An 808-nucleotide genomic window follows, 5' to 3' on the forward strand; every position below is an offset into this window, starting at 1 on the left:
TAATGGGATTTTAATTAGCCATATATGTACAGTATATTACATTCTTTACCTAAAATGTCTCTAACTTCTAGGGAGAGCGCGAGGTACGTTCACAATCCCCTGAATACATATTCCCTTCTTCGAGAAAACGCAGAGAAGTGAACCGTCTCATATGAATATGCTACCAGTCATAAGTTTCAATACGGAGCTGCAAGTACTTAAGAATTATCAATTACTCTACAATTATGCAGCGGCGTCATCATCCAAGCTATAGCTGGAATAGGGAAGGGAACATAATATCCCATAAGTCTTATTAGAACACGCTGGAAATAGTGACGTAAAAAAAAAAATCGCCAACGGCACGTGGTGTTCCCAAGCGGTCACCCATCCAAGTACTGACCACGCCCAATGTTGCTTGACTTCGGTGATCGGACGAGAACCGGTATTTTCAACATGGTATGGCCGTTGCCGATGAAACTGCGTAATCTGTAGGCACTTGAGGACGATGGGATTGGGGTGCACTCGATAAAACCTGCACTCGCTCACACACACACGTAAACTGCCTGCTTAGACTCTGTACCTAAATTACCAAGCTCGTTGGATGTCATTGGGATAGATGATAAATCTATCTATCAACGGCAGTTTGGTTACGTTTCAACGTCACACACTGCTGGATTGACACGGGATTAATAAAACAGCTAGTCGGCATTCTAAGTTAAGCCACAGGTGGATTGTTGTTCAACAGCGGAGCCTCCTTTCAACCACATGGTTGTGGAACTGTAGTCGGATTTTCGACATCATTTTCATGCCATACTACGGAACTTCACAC

General features: G+C 43.4%; 1 non-coding gene across 1 annotated transcript; it reads right to left on the reverse strand.

Annotated features, from left to right (window-relative positions):
- Positions 1-330: 330 nt before the first annotated feature.
- Positions 331-449, reverse strand: LOC138706885 (5S ribosomal RNA). The gene has a single exon (XR_011334131.1). It is a non-coding gene; the product is annotated as a 5S ribosomal RNA (ribosomal RNA).
- Between the last annotated feature and the right edge of the window lie 359 nt (positions 450-808).

The sequence above is a fragment of the Periplaneta americana genome, chromosome 9 (assembly GCF_040183065.1).
Source record: "Periplaneta americana isolate PAMFEO1 chromosome 9, P.americana_PAMFEO1_priV1, whole genome shotgun sequence".
NCBI classification, from domain to species: Eukaryota; Metazoa; Arthropoda; class Insecta; order Blattodea; family Blattidae; genus Periplaneta; species Periplaneta americana.